The sequence below is a fragment of the Oryctolagus cuniculus genome, chromosome 15, assembly GCF_051225735.1.
Source record: "Oryctolagus cuniculus isolate XC-2025 breed Fujian yellow rabbit chromosome 15, ASM5122573v1, whole genome shotgun sequence".
NCBI lineage: Eukaryota > Metazoa > Chordata > Mammalia > Lagomorpha > Leporidae > Oryctolagus > Oryctolagus cuniculus.
The window spans coordinates 40,880,698-40,899,925 of record NC_142881.1 but is presented as its reverse complement, the minus strand read 5'-3'; the positions used below and the strand labels follow the sequence as shown (position 1 = coordinate 40,899,925).

The following is a 19,228-nucleotide window of genomic DNA, read 5'->3' as shown; positions in this document are numbered from 1 at the left end:
AACTAAAATCCACCTCCCCGTGAACATGCAGTGTAAAGCCCATTCTTGAGTTAGTGCTGCTGGGTGCTATTCAAGAACGCTGGAAACAGGCAGTGCTGCTCATCTGCCCTCTGCAAAGCAACATGATGCAATGGACCAAGAATTAGAAAATTATGAAAATCACCCATATTCCCTGAATGGAAATCTCATTTCTGAGAAGTTACCCTGAAAAAATTGTTTAGAAGAAGCCAAACACCACGGGGAGTTGGGGGAGCTCCATTATAAATAATACATATAATAGAAGCAACCTAAATGCTCAACGACTGGGAAGAATTATTCTATATTACACAAATGAGATAGTATGCAACCTTTCAGATTTATAAATGGCAAAATTACATGATATGAAATATATCTACAGTGCAATGTTAAAGCTAAAAGAAGACTCTGAAATTGTATAAACCCTGTGAGTTGTATGCCTGCCTCTGTCACAGAGCAAAGCATGAATATACAGAAAGGAATACGGCTGGGCTCATTTCTAAAACTCTTCAATAGAAATTTTACATCTACTCTTGCAGTGTAGATGTGAGCACAAAAAACTTCTGTATCATTCTCCAAGGACTAAAGATAACCATATCATTTATTGATACTGCACATCAGAAATGAGGTAAAGAAAGGTAACAAGCCCCTGGCAAAATAAAATGTTCAGTTTCTTTACAAAAATATTAAGCATCATTAATTTTTACTTTGCCTTGTGAAGCCTAAGTGATTCCCTTTTGTAAAAAAAAGTTTATTCATTTATTTTCATTTTATTTGAAAGGCAAAGAGAAAGAGATAGAAGAAGAGAGGTCTTCTACCCACAGGTTCTCTTCCCAAATGCTTGCACCAGCTAGGGCTGAGCCAGGATAAAGCCAGGAGCCCAGAACTCCATCCAAGTCCCCCATATGGGTAGCAGGGAACCAACTGCTTGAACCTTCCATCACCAGCTGTCTCCCAGGGTGCTCATTAGCAGAAAGCTGGATCAAGAGCAGAGCTGGGGCTCAAACTCAGGCCCTCCGACAAGGGATGTGGTGTCCCAAGTAGCATCTCACCACTGTGCCCATCCCCTTTTTACTTGTTAGTCAAGCACCCTCTCTTTGGAGATCCCACGTATTATAAGTTAAGAATGGATTTGTGAGGATAGCTCAAAAATGACAATTACATAAATCCAAATTTAAAATTTCAAGTTATGACCTCAGCATTGCTGTGGTGATAGCATGATGAACAAAGGGCTGTTGTAACTCAGAGGCAAGCTGAGTAACTCCACAGAACCGGGAAATATCCTCACAATATTCCACAATGCAGAGAGATGACCTCTGAAAACATTTGTGTGCAATATTATGAACAAATCCTCATGAGTGATTACACTTGACACTCACAACTCAACTCTCAAAGATGAATAGCATTCTCTCTTTCTCTCTCAGTGATGAAACAGGAGCTCCGAGAGGTGAAGGGATTCCTCTGACAATACCGTATCTCAGTACAGATGGCGATAAATAACTTTGGAAGACATTGGATGATGCACCTGTCTGCCATCAAGATTTCAAAACTTCTATTGGCAATTCTGCCAACAAGATTTCCAAACCATGCTAAAGCTTAAGTCCTATTCTTATCAGGGACCATGACAAAAGGAAGGAGGAGAGGGGGCAGCCCTCAAGATTAACACGAGGGCACATATATTGCTGCTCACAAAACAACACATGTGAATTTCTTCCAAAACAGGCCATTTAACAGATTTATACGTGCTTAGGAGAAACGCGCAGGGTAGACAAAGCTAACTTAGTTTCCTAGAGACTTTGAAGCAGCCTGCACTTCCCCAACAACATTAGCCTGAGTAGCCTTGTAAATAATTAATCCACCTGATCTTAGACAAATATAATAGAAAATCCTTTATTGAGTTAACAGTATAACCAAGACTATAAGCAAAGGAAGCATCTGTTGTTATGCAATTCTTCATTTTACTAATCAGCCTCCATTTCATTTTATTTTGACATCAACAACTAAAATGTAATTTTATTCTGAATCTGATTCTGGCTTCAGAGACATTTTCAGAAACAAAAGAAGCTCTAGATTATGATGTTCTTCTAAAATTATTACTTATAGCACAAGTTGGGGCATATTATCAATTTCATTCTCCTTGCTTTAAAATAGCCCAATTGTTTGCAAAGAATTCTTGCTTAACATTCAATTATCTTCCAACAATGCATTTTATTTGTGAAGCAATTCTTTCATGTTTCCCTCATTGATGTTTTCTGAAATGCCCTCTTCCATCAGTAGAAAACCTACACATTTCTTACAGTTAGTCAGTGAGCAGCTTGAGCATAGGAAAGTGTGATCTGGAACCACTTGCTTGGGAAAGCTACCAACACTGGCTTTCCATGGACCTTTCTTTCCTGGATCCTTTCTATTTCCAATGCCTTAACCTTTTGCAGTACTCTCACTTTATAAATTGGTTTGTAGCCACAAAAGAAGTAAAGTAGTGTGATGGGGAAATTCCAAGAGTGGGAACTGAGAGTTGGAAGATGTTGTATCTACCCACATTGGTTTTTAGACTGAGTGAAACACCATGGGGCAGGCATTTGGTCTAGCTGTTAAGACACTGCTTGGGATGCCAACATCCCATGTCTGAGTAGCTGGCGTGAGTGCCACCTCCATTTCTGAAGCAGCTTCCTGCTAATACCTACTCTGGAAGGCAGCAGGTGATGACTCAAGCCATTTGATCCCTTTCACCAGGTCCCTGAGTTCCAGACTCACTACTTTGGCCTGGCCTATCCCTGGCTAATGTGGGCATTTGAGGAATGAATCAGAAAATGGGAATATGTTCTCTTTCTCTCCTCCCAAATGAATAAAATTGAAAGAAGATTTTTAGAAAAAGAAATAGCATTGGCTGGCGTCACGGCTCACTAGGCTAATCCTCCACCTGCAGCTCCAGCATCCCGGGTTCTAGTCCAGGGTGGGGCTCTGGTTCTGTCCCGGTTGCTTCTCTTCCAGTCCAGCTCTCTGCTGTGGCCCAGGAAGGCAGTGGAGGATGGCCCAAGTGCTTGGGCCCCGCACCCGCACAGGAGAGCAGGAGGAAGCACCTGGCTCTTGGCTTTGGATCAGTGCAGCACTGGCCATAGCAGCCATTTGGGGGGTGAACCAATGGAAGGAAGATCTTTTTCTCTGTGTCTCTCTCTGTCTAACTCTGTCCAAAAAAAAAAAAAAAAGCATAAAAAATTCCAGCAGTCTTTTTAAAATAGAAATTGGCAAGCTGATTCTAAAATTTATATGCAAATGCAAAGGCCCTGAAAAGCCAAAATTATTTTTTAAAGATTTATTTTATTTATTTGAATGACAGTTACAAAGAGAGAAGAGGCAGAGAGAGAGAGAGGTCTTCCATCCGCTGGCTCATTCCCCAAATGGCCACAATGACTGGAGCTGAGCCGATCTGAAGCCAGGAGCCAGGAGCCTCTTCTGGGTCTCCCACGTGGGTGCAGGCGCCCAAGCACTTGGGCCATCCTGTACAGCTATCCCAAGCCATAGCAAAGAGCTGGATCAGAAGAGGAGCAGCCGGGACTAGAACTGGTGCCCATATGGGATGCCAGCGCTTCAGGCCAGGGCTTTAACCTGTTGCACCACAGTGCTGGCCCCCAAAATTATTTTTAAAAGAAAGAACAAAGGTTAACAGCTTACACTGATTTCAAAACTTACACTAAAACCAAAGTAACTAAGAGAGTGTGCTATGGGCATATTATTATGAAACATAACAGCGAATCCAAATATAGATCTACACAGTCATATAGGGAAAAGGTGAATCCTGAGTCTCATGTCACATCATATGCAAAAGCTAACTCAATATGGATAGCAGATATAAACATAAAACAAAAACTATAAACTCTTAGAAAAAAGCGTAAGAAAAAAGCTTTATGATATGGTGATAAGCAGAAGTTTTTTAGGACACAAACAGCAAACTGAACCCGCCACTCTTCATTTAAAATGGAGGCTTGTGGAGCAGGCATTTGGCATAGCAGTTAAGACAATGCTTGGGATGCCTGCATGACATATCAGGGTCCCATGCTTCAAGTCCCGGCTCTGCTTCCAGTTCCAGCTTCCTGTTAATGTGCACCCTGGGAGGCAGTAGGTTATGTCCCAAGTACTTGGATCCCTTCTACTCATGTGGGAGATCTGCACTGAGTTCTTGTCTCCTGGCTTTGGGCATGGCCCAGCTCTGATTGTTGTGGGCATTTGGGGCATGAACCAACAGATGAAGATCTCTCTCTCTCTCTCTCTCTTTCTCTTTCCCTTTCCCTTTCCCTTTCCCTTTCCCTTTCTTTTTCTCTCTCTCCCTTTCAAAAAATAAATACAATTTTTAAAAAACAAATTGGGGGCTTGTGAAGAAATTTAGTATAGCTCCAAAGAAGGTGTAATATCTTTACCCCATGTTGTTACATGAGCAAACCTAAATCCTACTCCCACCCACCAGAGAAGATTTCTAAATGGAGTTTACTGCTGTCTTTGCAGTAGGGAGGTGATGGGGATGTGCTCTTGTGGGGGTAACACCATTTGTAATTCCCAGGGTATCCCGTTTGAAACTCTTCTACTTAGATATTCCTGTGTGGAGCAGCAAGAAGGAAACAAAGGCACAATATTTCTGACCATGGAAATGTAATGTCCCCAGCCACGATGTGTTTGGCTTAGGCTTGTCTGGTCCCCAGTGGAAGCCATCTCTGCACAGAAGACTTGCTTCTTAGCCAAATATCAGCCTCACCCCTAGCCCATCACCACCACTCCCACCTACTTGATGAGCCTATACTTTCTTGCAACTTAATAAAAAAAATCAAACAGCATGTGTTCTTATGTGCTGTTTCTTTCACCTTCAAATTCCTTCCTTCTCCCATTCCCCATCTGACTGATCCATTGCTCCCACTTCAATTGCCTCCACCCCTTCAAGCAGGAGACTCCTTCTTCACCAGGGAGAAGTCCCCCAAGTCATAAGAAATAAATTAAAAACATAAGTAACAGCCACTAGTTTTAAAATGACAATTCAGCTTAAAGAAATATGAAATGCATTTCATCTTTATAACAGAGGTCTCATCCTCAGACATAAGGCAAGAAAATTAGCCATTCCAACTAGAAAATGAGGAGCATTTAGCAACAATTTTATCTATAAACAGCACACACAGGAGCACAGCATTCTTATCATGAAGGTACCAATCAATGCTTTTCTATGTTTATTTCTTTATTTTATTTATTTAAAAGGCAAAGAGACAGAGAGAGCAGACAGAGATCTCCCATCTGCTAGTTCATTACCCAAATATTGCAACCACCAGAGGTGGGCTAGGCTGAAACTAAGAGCTAGGAGCTCAACCCAGGTCTCACACATGGGTTGCAGAGACTCAAATACATGAATCACCACCTGCTGCATCCCAGGTTGCATTAGCAGAAAACTGGAATTGGACGTGGAGCCAGGTCTTGAACACAGGCACTCCAAAATGGGGTGCATGTATCCAAAGTGGCATCTTGACTACTGTACCAAATGCCTTGGATTCCTGGGTCAGAGAGTATGTCACAAAGTAGTAAAAGTACAAACAGTTGCTACCTAGGGGCATTTAACCCACCAGGCTCTAAGCTCACTACTCTACATATATTATTCCATTTTATCTTCATCCCAGCTTCACAAGGTAACACTGACAATCTCCATTTTACAGATAAATAAAAGAATGCTCAAGGAGATGCCAAAATAGGGCATACTGTTCTAGGCTAGGCTAGGGGTAAATAGCAAAAACAAAACAAAAAAAAGTGAAAAAAGTGTAGGAAGTACACTCTCAGGGCAGAGTCAGAGAGAAAAACAAAGTGGAAATTCTATGGAAGGAAGAGGAATGCCGGGGATGGGCGTGGAAAGTGCAGACATGCAGCACAAACATGGACACAACACACAACCCCAGCAGCCGAGAGCCAGAGAAAGAGCCAGCCGTGGAGAGTGAGGTGAGATGAGACTGGAGCAGGCCCTGTCACTGGTGATATGGTCAGAGGGAGAGTGTTGCATGAGTCTAGACTAGAGCCCTAAGGGGGATAGAGTATCTGCTGCCCCGGTAGAAAAAAATAGCCACATTCCTCTCACCCCATACCTCCAGCAACGGTACCCGGAAACCAGTGGAAAAAGGGTGGGTGCAATTTTGGGGCATAAGCAGCAGCTGTGGAAGCTCCTGTGCATACGCCCAGCAACTGGCTGGGATAGGATGCCACCTTGTCAGCAGTACTGCAGGCAGCAGCTTGGGTGCACACAGCTGGCAACCAGGGGGAAGAGGCAACATTTGGCAATACATGTGATTCAGAGATTCTAGCAGAGGAAAACATCTGCATTCCCCACTGACTGAGTCTGGCTGGGATAATGGTCAGGGGGCTGGGCACATGTGTAGGACTAGGAGGTGCCCACAGCCTCACAATATATCACAGGTGCCGAGGCTCAAACCATCTAGGTAGAGCACCCAAAAGCAGCTGACTCTGGGAACTTCTCTGTTTCTACGTAGTTGGGACAGAATAGTGGGGTAGAGTGATTGCTCTGTGCCAGGGGACTGTGGGAGCCTGTGTGCAGAGACTATGTGAACTCTGTGACTCCACGAGAGGGGCCAGGGCGTAGCTGGGTCTCTGGGCATCAATGCAAGTGGCTCCACATGCTCAGGGCTCCCTGACTGCCTGGAGTGGGTCATTGTGTTGGGATTCATGCTCACACTGAGGACTGCACAGATCCTTTGTGTAGTTCATATGACAATGCAGATGAGCATTTCACCCACTGTGGGCTAATAGCTGGGCATTGATCACCTTGGAAGAGAAGAGGAGAGGGTGTGATTAAACCAACAGAGGTGATCATACTCTCCTCTCTGCTAAAAAAGAGGAGCTCTACCATGCCCAACTTGGGTGTCACCCTGGATACTCAGCCCACCCAGAGCTTCCCACCACACAGAGCACACACCTTTGAGTATTCACAAAACCAGCAGAAACCCCTACTAAGCCACAGAGGCATAGGTCAAAGATAAAAGCCATCAGAGGAAAAACCAATATGTATTTCCACAATGCTTAAAAATAAATGCAGAAATTCAAGGAACAAGAATAAGGAAAACAACAAGACTCTTTCAATGGAACACAATAACACTTCAAAATTGGAACTGAAGATGAAGAGAATGAAATAAAATTCAAAAGAGTAATGAAATGATTACTCAGAAGCAATGAGATGTAAACTCATGAATTAAAGAAGTCCACATATGACATGAAAACTTTTCCCATTATTCTGTCCCAACTACGTAGAAACAGAGATGTTCCACAAAATTGAGATTCTGAAGAGAAATCAAAATGAAATATTAGAAATGAATAATGCAATATGTCAAATAAAAAATATAGTGGAAAGCCTTAACAACAAACTTGGTGAAGGAGAAGAAAGAATATCTGAGCTAGAAGACAAACCTTTGGAAATTTTTCAGTCAGAGCAAAGCAAAAATAAGAAATTAGAAAAATTTAAAACTGTGTATATGGGATACTATCAAATGATCCAACATATGGGTAGGAATTCCTGAAAGTATGGAAAGAGAGAATGGATTAGAAGTGAAATAATTACAAAAAACTTTCCTAATTTAGTAAAGAAAGGGACATCCAAATACAGGAAGCATATAACACTCCTTATAGACATGACCAGAAAAGATCTTCACCATGACACATGGAAGTCAAACTCTTCACAGTAAAACATAAAGAAAAGATTCTAAAATGTGTACAAGAGAAACACTAGATCACTTTCAGAGGATCTCCAATTAGACTGACAACTAACTTCACATCAGAAACCCTATAGGCTAAGACAGAATGAAGAGATATAGTTCAAGTCTGAAGACAAAAAAAAAAAAAAAACTGTTAACCCAGAATATTATACTCTGAAAAACCCATATTTATGAATGAAGGTGAAATAAATACCTCGCATAACAAACAGAAATTGAAAGAATTTATCACTACTTGTCCAGCCTTACAAAAGATGGCTAGGAATGTGCTACACACAGAAACACAGAAAAATAGTCATCATTATGAAAGAATGTAAAGACAGAAAATCCCCCAGTAAAAGTACAAAGGAAATTGAAAACAAACAAAAGGAATATTTACAGAAAAGTGGCAGGGCCAAGTAGTTACTTGTCAATAGTAACCTTGAATGCAAATGACTTAACCTCTCCAATTAAAAGACACAGATGGCTGAATGGATTAAAAACAAGACCTATTTGTTGCCTATAAGAAACACACCTCACCAACAAAAATACACACAGACTAGCAGTGAACGGATGGAAAAGGATATTCTAGACTAACAGAAAGCAGAAACAAGCAGGTATAGCAATTCTAATATCAGACAAAATAGACTTTAAAACAAAAACTGTTAGAAGAGACAAAAAGGGCATTACTAAATGACTAAAGAATCAATTCAACAGGAAGATATGACTATAATAAATTTATTTAGATGGAATTCCAGGGTGCCTGGAATGTTAATAGACCTAAAGGGAGACATAGATCCTAATACAATAATAATGGGGGACTTCAACACCTTACTTTCATTAATATACAGATCAACTAGACAGAAAATCAACAAAGAAACAACAGAGCTAATTGACACTATGGACCAAATGGACCTAACTGATATCTATAGAACTCTTCATCCCGCAGTTGCAGAATATACATTCTTTTCATCAGTGCATGGAATTTTGACTAGGATAGACCATATGCTAGGTCATAAAGCAAGTCTCAGCAAATTAAAAAAAAATTTCTCAAAATCAAACCATGCATCTTTTCTGACCACAATGGAATGAAGCTGGAAATTAACAACTCAAAAATATCAAACATATGCAAACACATGGAGACTGAACAACAAGCTCCTGAATGAAGAGTGGGTAATAGATGAAATCAAAGGAGAAATCAAAAAAATTTCTTTAAAAGAATAAAGATGACAATACAACATATCAAAACTTATGAAACACAACAAAAGCAATATTAAGAGGGAAGCTTATAGCAATTGCTACCTATATCAAGAAATTGCAAAGTCACCAAAAAAAAAAAAAAAAAAAAAAAAAAAGATGAGCTACCAGTGCATCTCAAGGATCCAGAAAAACAACAAGTGGCCAGTGCTGTGGCGTAGCAGGTAAAGCTGCTGCCTGCAATGCCAGCATCCCATATGGATGCCGATTTGAGTCCTGGCCATTCCACTTATGATCCAACTCTCTGCTGTGGCCTGGGAAAGCAGTAGAAGATGGCCTAAGTCCTTGGGCCCCTGCACCCATGTGGGAGACTCAGAAGCAGCTCCTGACTCCTGGCTTTGGATCGGCCAAGCTCCAGCCATTGCGGCCATTTGGGGAGTAAACCAGTGGATGGAAGACCTCTCTCTGCCTCTGTCTCTGCCTCTCTGTAACTCTGACTACCAAGTAATTAAATTTAGAAAAGAAATGATTGAAAACAAAAAAACAATAAAAAAGATCAGTGAAATGAAGACCCAGCACTCCGGGTTCTAGTCCCGGTTGGGGAGCCGGTTCTGTCCCCGTTGCTCCTCTTCCAGTCCAGCTCTCTGCTGTGGCCCGGGAGTGCAGTGGCGGATGGCCCAAGTGCTTGGGCCCTGCACCCGCATGGGAGACCAGGAGGAAGCACCTGGCTCCTGGCTTCAGATTGGCACAGCGTGCTAGCTGTAGCAGCCATTTGGGGTGTGACCAACGGAAGGAAGACCTTTCACTCTGTGTCTCTCTCTCACTAACTCTGTCAAAAAAAAAAAAAAGAAATAGATGAAACTTGTATATCAAATAAATTTTCAAAAAGAAAATCATGATATATATACACTATGGAGTACTAGTCAGCTCTAAAAAAAGTGAAGTTCTTCCTTTGGCAGTGAAATGGATGCAACTGGAAACCATTATACTTAGTGAAGTAAACTAGTACCAAAAAGACAAATACTATATGTTTTCCCTGATCTGCAGTAACTAATAGAGTACCTAAAATGTAATGCATAGGAGTGGAGTGAAATTGACATTTTGAGATTTGATGATTGTTTACAGCCCTTGTCTTGACTGTTGAGGAACAGTTTTTTTTTTTTCTTCTTCATACTATTTGTTGAATTCTTTACTTAGTGTATGGTTACTCTTATGAGTATAAAGTAAACTGAAAATAGATCTTTATAAAAATTAAGAGTTGGGGGGGGGGGCAGTGTTGCAGCACAGCGGGTTAATGCCCTGACCTGAAGCACTAGCATCCCATATGGGCACTGGTTCTAGTCCCAGATGCTCCTCTTCTGATCCAGCTCTCTGCTATGGCCTGGGAAAGCAGTAGAAGATGGCCCAAGTCCTTGGGCTCCTGAACCCATGTGAGAGACCAGAAGAAGCTCCTGGCCCCTGGCTTCGGACTGGCGCAACTCCGGCCATTGCGGCCATCTGGGGAGTGAACCAGTGGATGGAAGACCTCTCTCTCTGTCTCTACCTCTCTCTGTAACTCTGTCTTTCAAATAAATAAAATAAATCTTAAAAAAAAAATTAAGGGTGGGAATAGGAGAGGGAAGAGAAAGAAGGGGGTTGTGGAGGGGCGGGAAGGTAGGGTGGGAAGTATCATTATGTTCCTAAAATGGTGTATATGAAATACTTGAAATTTGTATGCCTTCAGTAAAATTTTAAAGAAGAATCTTCTAATCAGCCAAGATTCAACCTGAGGTGGAGCTTCAAAGCATTTACTCTTAACACTGCATCCAGTGTGTGCTCGCTTGCTCTCCCTCCCTCCCCACTGGCTTCTAAGCTCTGTCATGGTGGAAGCCGTAACTGCTATGTTTGATATTGTGCCTGTCATATATTTGTTCAGTGTTGTTGTTAGGTGGAAGCCATCTACAGCCATCCACAGCTCCTAGTCACTTGAAATTTTATTCTTTCTTTTACAAAGAATTAAATGTCTGGTTCTAATTTAACCCAGAAATCAAGGCACCATGTAACACCCTGGCCTATGACTAGCAAACACAGAGGAGACTGTGTGGATTGAGATATGGGAGAATTCTGACACCATTCTGTAGAACCTTTAAGCAGTGCTTCAGCTGGTAGCCTTATAGACGTCCATCCTTTGGCAAGGTCAAGGTCCAAAACGTAGGAGAAGCTAAAGAAACCCCTGTCCCTCTGCTCAGGTTTTCACTGACTGGCTCAGGGACCACTTGTTTTTGTCCACTTAAGAGTCTCTGGGTGTTAGGGATCTCTTCAACTGCATATGGATTTATTTATCTTTGTTGCTCAATAACATTGTACATGTGCTATGGAAAAAATATATTCTTCTTAGCTGCAAGAAGACTACTGACTCACTTTTATCTTTTCCCATTCTGTTTCTCTCTGTTTAGTCCTCAAACAGATCCTGCTAACAGGAAAGTAAATAATTACTGACTTCAACCAGAAGTTGTGCATGTCTTTCTGAGACCTTTGGGCACTAGCCTGAAACATTGACCTTTGCTGAAGAAGCTGCCAAAATTTCTACATAGTGTGTGACACTTTGGGATAAGTGTGCTTTACATAAGACCCAGAGAAAACAGGGGAGTGATTGATATGATATTTGGTCAACAGAATGGAAGGAAAAAGTACAGCCTGTGACTCACGTAAGAGGCAGAGAGTAGAAAGCAAGTCTTTCCCATCCTTTCAGCCCCTAATCCATGGAACAGCTGTTAGGCAACATTAGAAAAATGTTTACTTCCAAGTTATTGACAGTGCTGTTTATGACCAGGAACTTGCCCTCAGTCACCATTTTCTGAGTACATTTTTATCGTGTTTGGAAGTAAACATAAAATATGTGTTTGGCCTGAGCCACAGCTCTGTTTGTGAAAATGCACACACACACACACACACACACACACACACATATATATATATATATATAAAACATGCGATTAAGCACAATGTCTGGCATACAGTAAGTGCTCAATATTCATGTGGTTCAGTGAGTACATTTTTGCATCTCCCTTGGCAGCCTTGCAAACTCTTAATTCTAATTTTGCACTCTGACCAAGTATGGAATTTTTCATTCAGACTGTGGTATGCCAGAGGCTTCTTGGCTGCAGAGGGGACACTGAAGGTTCGAGATGCAGTTCACAGTGTTTGGGAAGGTCAACACAAAAAGCCTGTTACCAAAGAACAGGCTGCCTACCTATATCACAATCTTTTCCCAACTCTCTAACACTGCATTCTAGCACGCTGTTGAAAGAGGAAGGGCATTCAGTGAAATATGTCAGTTGGCTAGAAGTGAACCCCTGGTGTCAGGGAGTAGAACTGAGAACAGCTGCAGTTGGAAATGCAGAAGAGCAGGTGGAGGAGCCCAGGTCTGTACTGAGTGTACACTCCCTGAGCAGGGGACTCTGCCAGTCCCATTCACTGGTCTGTCTCCAGGCCTAGGGCAGGGCCTACAGGAGTGTGGTACACAGTGAACATTTAGTGAGTGAACTTCTCCGATTCTCTACTTTGCTTATTCTCTCAAATCTCATGGGGAGGCATACAGGAAGCTTAAGGAATGGGGGCAAGAAATCACGCTTTCTTTGCTCCTTGTATCCACTGTAACTGACCTTCCCGGTGTGGCTGTCCAAAAGCGCCCAGTGACTCTATCTTACCAGGAACACAGAAACACATGCAGACCCTAACCCCAGACCAGGCCAAACCTGGCAACAGAACTTTCCTGCCAGGTTTGGGTCCTCTCCTTGCATTTGCAGAGCGGCTAAAAATGAATGTGGGCTGTGGGAGAGCTCACCTACAGAGCCTGGCACTCAGCCCTGTCTCTGCCCTACATTTCACAGGCCATCAAATTCCACAGGCCTTCAGCGATGTTTATTTTTGCATTCTGTAGACTCTGCTCACTGCTTGAGCCCCAGCAGGTCACACAAAGGACAAGGTGTTGCCAAGGCTGAAAATGTGGTGTCCTCCTTTTGCAAGACCGAGGGCTTGGATTTCTCCCTTGAAGTGACAGAGTTAGAACTGATTTTACAAAAATTCCTTCAAGATGTGGGTGGCCTTGTTTGTCCCTGTCCTGCCAGAAATGGTTCCAACTGAACCAGTTCACTCCATCTCCTTCTAGTTTGAAACTCAAGGAAGTTTGTTTAACATTTCACAACAAATGCCTTGGAAGTAATTCCCAACATTTTCCTTTGTCAGTACAATCTATATATTTATAAATATATCCTGGCATTTGTGTTTGGCCTGGCAGTTAAACTGCAAGTTGGGACACCTGTATCCTGTGTCACAGTACAAGGGGTCAAGTTCTGGCTCTGCTGCAGACTCCAGCTTCCTGCTAATGCAGACCCTGGGAGGCAGCAAGGGATGATTCAGGTGGTTGGATCCTTGCAAGATGATTGGGTCCTAGCCACCCATGTAAGAGACCTAGATTTTGAGGTCCCTGCTCCTTCCTTTGGCCTGGCCCAGTCCAAGTTCTTGCTGGCATTTGGAGAGTGAACCAGCAGATGGGAACTCTGTTTCTGACTCTGTCTCTCTCTCTCTCTCCTTTCTTGCTCTCACTTTCTCCTGCCATTTGTCTCTCTGCCTCTTAAATAAATATTTAAAAAGGTGAAGATATTTCAAAGTACACATACATGTGTTAAAGTATGTCCAGCAACAAATATATTCCTAAAGTAAGTTTCCTGTTGGTGAAGAAATATGCAAAGACAACAGGTAAAATGAATTTCATGACATTTTCAAATGCATTTTGTTTAACGAATCATTAAGGCATTTACACACAGTTGGAGAATGAGGGGAAGTATATATCATTCCATCCACTGGCACTATTGCACATAAACGTGGATTTGCAATCCCTGTACTAATTTGGTTGTCTCCTCCCAGGTTGAGAGCCCAGATTAGAAGCCCACTGACTTTTCATTGAGGGTAGGATTAGAGCCTTGAAGAGCATGAGTTCCTTGTGATTTCTTAGGTATACAGTTTCAAGGTCCAGTCAGAACTGGGAGGTGAGGAAGATTTCAACAAATATATTATTGATTTATTTTTCTTCGTTAAATTACCACAATCACCAGGGTGGAGCCAGGCCAAAGGCAGGAGCCCAGAACTCAACCCAGGTCTCCCATGTAGGTTGCAGAAACCCCAGCAGTCGAGCCATTACCTGCTTCCTCCCACAGTGTGCATTAGCAGGAGCAGAGCCAGGACTAGATCCAGGAAATGCAAAATGAAACATGGGCATCGCAGGCAATGACTTAAGCACACTATTTATAAAGATATGAGTAGTTTTACAAAATATAAGAAAGGAAGTAGAGTTCCTTGGAACTTGTAAGAGTAGGGAGCTATTGGGAAAGGTGCCTTGGTGTAGCAGGTAAAGACCCTGCCTGCAGTGCCAGCATCCATATGGGTGCTGGTTTGGGTTCTGGCTGCTCTACTTCTGATCCAGCTCCTTGATAACATGCCTGGGAAGCACTGGAAGACAGCCCAAGTCCTTGGGCCCCTGCACCCACGTGGGAGACCCAGAAGAAGCTCCTGGCTTCAGATTGGCCCAGTGCTGGCCCTTGCGGAGAGTGAACCAGCAGATAGAAGACCTCTCTATCTCTCTGCCTCTCTAAAAAATAAATAAATCTTAAAAAAAAAAAAAAAAGTTGGAAGCTATTCCCACCTCTAGGCCCAAAGGGGCAGTTCTGGGACCCTGGAGGGTCACTATAGGAAGAGGTCTTAGATAAAGAGAAACAGTCCCAAAATTTAACAGTAGAGCAAATAAACGCAAGACCTACTTCTTTTTATTGTGCTCCGAACCACTGCACTTCACAAATTGAAGGTTTGTGTTCACTCCTGCCCGTAGCAAGTCCATCAGCACCATCTTTCCACATGCTCACTTTGTGTCTCTGTGTGTGGTGTTTTTTGATGAAGGTATGTGCTTCTTTTTGGACATGATGCTGCTGCACTCAATAGGCTGCAGTATAGCATAAACATAACTTTTATATATGCTCTGGGAAACCAAAAAGCTCATGTGATATTACTTTATTGCTATAGTTGAAACCAAACCCACACTACCCTGGAGGAAGGCCTGTGCACCAGCCTCACACTCCTCCTGTCTCCTAAGTGCCGGAGAGTGCTGGCTGAACCCAGTGGGGACCAGTCCACACGGGCCACAAATGTCAGGCCCCCCACACTCAATGACTGAGAACAGGGTGGAGAGGGTGAACCTGGTAATGGGTGAGGGAAATTGTTGCACGCCTGTGTCACCTGTAAGCTTGCCCTGCATGACCTAGGGTTTGGCTAAATGATAAGGTCAAGTCCTGAGCCATGGTGGCTCTGCCTTTAAACCAGACCCACTAACTGGTAAGTTTACTGAAATATTTCACGTTTCAAGCACAAAACTCACTTGTGAAATGATGTCCTCTTTCACTACCCAGTCTGACGCACACCTTTAGTTTCATCCAGCCGCCACCTTTAAACAGATGATGATAAAATCGGCATCTCTGCTTTTGATCTTTCTCCCAAGCTATGGACTCAAATTTTCAGTAACTTACAAGTTACCTCAAGTTAATCTGTCGGGGGCAGGGTGGGGAAGCACTGGCTATCAGGAAAGGAGGACATCTGGAACAAGTGAAGATGCCACTAGGGACACCTGTGTCTTGCATTGGAGTGATTGAGTTCAAGGCCCAGCTCTGCCTCCAATTCCAGAGTCCTGCTAATGCACACCATGAGAGGCAGCCAGTGCTGACTAAGCCATTGCAAACCACATGGAAGACCTGAATTGCATTCTCGGCTGCTGGCTTCATCCTGATTTAGCCCTGGTTATTGCAGGCATTTTGGAAGGGAACCAGCAGATGGAAGATCTGTGTGAGTGTGTGTGTGTGTGTGTGTCTATGTCTATGTCTCTGTATCTTTCAAATAAATAAAAATAAATTTAAATTTTTTTAAAAAACATAAACATTGGGTCCAAAATTGTAGCATAACAGGTAAAGCCACTGCCTGTGATGCCAGCACACCATGTGGGAGCCGGTTTGTGTTTTGGCTGCTCCACTTCTGATTCAGCTCCCTGCTAATAGCTTGGGGAAAGCAACAGAAGATGGCCCAAGTGTTTGGGCCCCTGCCACCCATGTGGGAGACCTGGAAAAGCTCCTGGCTCCTGGCTCATCTTGGCTCAGCCTTGGTCTTTGCAGCCATTTGAGCGGTGAACCAGCAGATGGAAGATGTATGTATGTATCTCTCTCTCTCTCTCTCTCTCCTCCCTATAACTCTTACTTTCAAATAAATAAATACATCTTTTAAAAAATTGGCTATTCACTGCTAAAAATATGTACTTTTTTCAAACTTTGTCACCATTTTCCACCTAGAAAACTTTGCATCATCTTCCCCAACTCTCATAACAAGTGAGCCTAACAGAGGAAAAGAGACGTGCGAGCTGCCCTCTGCTGGTTCACTCCTCAGATTTCCAAAAGGATGACGGCGAGGCCAAGTGCAAATCAGGAGCTTGGAACTCAATCCAGGTCTTCAGTGTAGGAGGCATGAACCCATTTTCTTTCATGTTGTTAAAGACTGATTGATTGATTGATTTGAAAGTCAGAGTTACAGAGAGAGAGGGACAGACAGAGAAATCTGGTTCACTCCCCAGATGACCACAACAGCTGGGGCTGGGCCAGGCAGAAGACAGGAGACAGGAGCTTCAAACAAATCTCCCATGTGGGTGTGCAGGGGCCCAAGTACTTGAGCCATCTTCTACTGCTTTTCCGGGCCATTAGCAGGGAGCTGGGTCAGAAATGGAGCAGCTGGGACTCAAAACAGTACCTACATGAGATGCCCATGTCACAGGTGGTGACCAGCTACACCACAGTGCCAGGGCCCTAATTTCCCGAGCCATCACCTGCTGCCTCCTGGGGTCTGAATTAACAGGAAGCCAGAATCAGGGGCTACAGCCAGGTGTTGAACTCAGATACCACATATCAGATCTTAACTACCAGACTAAACATTTGCCCCTGTCACTCCTTTTTTCAATCTCTCTAACACTCCCTCTTCTTTTTATTTCCCAGTGCCTTGTACCTGAACTAAGCCTGAGCCTGTCTTGGCCTGCCTTGTTCACTTCTGATATCAGTTCAGTTCTAAGATCACTCCGTGATTTCATTTAGACTTCTCTGTCATTTACTAATTGTGAGCTTTTTCTTAGTGCCTCAGTTTCCTTATCTGTCAGATAGATCCATGGAGAGTACCTACAGCTGGGGAAAAGACCTCCTTTCCATGATTCCATGTGGCAAGGACTCCAGTACAGTTAATACTTCTGGTCCTTCTCCTCCTCCTCTCTGTTCTCCATAAAAAGTTAGTGAACTGATCTAATGGAAGAAACCATTGCATATGCTTACCTCAGCCCCTTCCTCTTATTTTTTTGAACATGGGATCTGCCTGTTGGTAGAGTGCTCATCCTTCTCAGCAGTTCCATGCTATAAACAAAACCAGAACAGAAGTCCTTACAAGGAAGCCTGTGGTTGTTGAGGGGCTTGTGTAACCAGCAGGTGGTTACAACTTGGATAAGTGTCTTCTTCTTGGACTGAATAATGCAACACTACTTGGCTGATAGCTCTAAGCCTCATTCCCCAGTCATCAGTATTATAAGCGCTTACAGTAGCTTTTTGAGCTTCATCTGTTTTATACTTGTTTCTACCTCTAAATGGATTTGGAACTTAGGGGAAAGATGAATGCTTTCATATTGATCCTTTAAAATCCCAATGACTACCTCCTGAATTTGTTGTGCAAATGAAACAGGATAACTCATATTATATCATAAAGCCTAGGACCTGTTGATAGGATATGTTCAAATAAATGGTCGCTATTGTTACTATTATTGTTATCACTGCTATTGACTGCCTCCATGAGTATTCTGTAAGGGATTAGAAATTTCAAATTTCCATGTGCTAAGGTTATGACCATCTGGAGAGTGTGCATCATTATATTGAGTAGAACTTCTTAACCTGCCAAGGGAGAGCAATCACCATTCGCTGTCCAATGGCAACATGCACAGGCTTTTACATATGCTCCAAAAGAGGGTGTGAAAATGTTCTACAAGAGCTTAGTCGGGAAAAGGAGGCTCATGAGAGAGGCCCTGAGGCCATGCCGTAGCTGTAAACAGAAACATAACATAGCTCAGAAAAAGGCTTTTAAAAAGAAACCCACATTCTTTAGACAAGGCACTCCTCTCCCAAGGATTCCAGGGTGTTTCCCCCGCTGTTATAATGCTGCTCTTTGAGGCCTTTCAAACTGGGCTACAAGTACACATACCACATGGCATAGTTAAACACATGGAACAGAGAGCCCTCAGCATAGGGTCAGGCATAGCTGGCTTTGAAATCCAACTGAGACAATTACTAGCTGTGTCTTCATGACATGCAACTCTGCTTTCTGAATCTCTTCTGCTGTGTATATGGGGTTAACAGTTCCTCTTCAACAGGGCTTCAGTAACTATTAAATAGCAAAATATATGCAAAAGTACCCAACACCTATTAAAACATTCACATATTAATAAAATTATTGCTTTCCCTATAGAATACCAGTAGATACACTTTTTTCAACTTCATTTGTCTCTTTCAATACTTTTCCAAATTAAAGAGACATGGGATACTCTGATAGCAATAGACAGCAGAAATATTAGAAACTCAAAAAGGGCTTAAATGATTACACTTATTAAATAGTGACATGATTAGAAAACTAATAAGTACCATTAATACTACCACTTTACTCATAATAGCTATTAGCGAATATAGCTGAAAGCCCAAAAGGAAAAAGTGTTGACAAACTCAATAGCTTCATCCTTCCTGGTTAATTTTCTCTTATGTTATGGAAAAAATACGGAAGAGTTAAATATTGAGTGAAGGAGACTGGTAAAGGGTACATAAGAGAGAAAACTCTAAACCTAGGAAATTCTATGTTCCTTGTACATGTAAACTAATTTTCACATCTTTTCAGTGTTTGGTTGATTTTTTTTTCTTTTGAACTGCACATTGAACATCATTATAGCAACTGCCTGTATCTATGCTCTCTTCCCTTTTGATTGATTTTTCTAAGTTGCACACAGACACTAGGTCCAATCCATGGATTATTATAATGAAGCCTTTACAGATGACAGTTGTGAAGATAGTAGCAGCACTCAAAAATGCCCATGCTGGGCTATTAACTCCAAACAATAACACAAAATGTATGTATTAACTCCAAATAAGAATTAACTCCAAATTAATGTATTAACTCCAAGTAAGAACACAAAACGTATGTGCTATGAC

At 42.4% G+C, this 19,228-nt stretch overlaps 1 protein-coding gene across 4 annotated transcripts in view; it reads right to left on the bottom strand.

The window, feature by feature from the left end:
• The window catches only part of SLC16A12 (solute carrier family 16 member 12), a 147,822-nt gene that overhangs the window by 37,360 nt on the left and 91,234 nt on the right, over positions 1–19,228 (bottom strand). The window contains exon 2 of one of the 4 annotated variants that reach the window (XM_089314792.1): positions 17,321–17,398. The exons of the other annotated variants lie outside the window; for them this stretch is intronic. The gene's annotated coding sequence lies outside the window, so the exon portion shown is untranslated. The remainder of the gene's footprint in view (positions 1–17,320; positions 17,399–19,228) is intronic. 4 annotated transcript variants of the gene reach the window in all.